We start from the raw sequence: 805 nt of genomic DNA on the forward strand, positions 1-805 counted from the left end.
TCACACATAGCTCTACTTCAGACCCTGGCTTCTGTGGGTTGTGTTCAGCTACTCTGCATGTTCCATAAGATACACAGCTCTTCCATACCTGGGCATTCCACTTTGAGTACTAAAGTGGGCTCTCATTATCATTTGATTTCCTTTGATTCTTCTCACTGGAAATCACTCATAGAGCATCACGAGTGAGTACTTTACCAAATCCTTTGAAGTAGATAACGGATACAGGAGTGGTTTATTGTAACAAGACCAATTCCCATAGAAAGAATTTCTCTGGAAAAAAAAAAAAACAATTTTGTGGGAAATTCACTCCACACTTCTGATTCCTGAGAGGAAATTTTAAAAATAAGAATTTAAGATATTTTCTCAACCTGTGTAGTTAAGCCCCTTTAAAGGTAGTGTAGAGGTCAATTAAATGAACTGTTAAGGAATATACATGAGGAACCTAGAGTAATGCAAGTAGGAGCAATTTACCCTTTACACGGTACTCACAAAACTTTTGTTATAGCCTTATCTTCCCAGATTTTAATCCTTTTTCCCCCTCTCTCCTCCCACTCTTATTTATTTATGTATTTATTTTCTATTTTATTGAGACAGAGTTTCACATTGTAGCTCTGGCTGGCCTGATTCTCTGCTTCAATGTATATTCCATGGTGATCCTCCTGCCTCAACATGGGCCACTGGATATATCTCCTATTTGTTAAATAGTTACAATGTAAATAAAAGCTTGTTTATAGACTATAATACAACCATCAACTCAGAAATTGGTTACAGCAAAGACTCCTGATGATTCTTTTTACTGCTTTGT

Source organism: Mus caroli, chromosome 12 (genome assembly GCF_900094665.2).
Source record: "Mus caroli chromosome 12, CAROLI_EIJ_v1.1, whole genome shotgun sequence".
Taxonomy (NCBI): domain Eukaryota; kingdom Metazoa; phylum Chordata; class Mammalia; order Rodentia; family Muridae; genus Mus; species Mus caroli.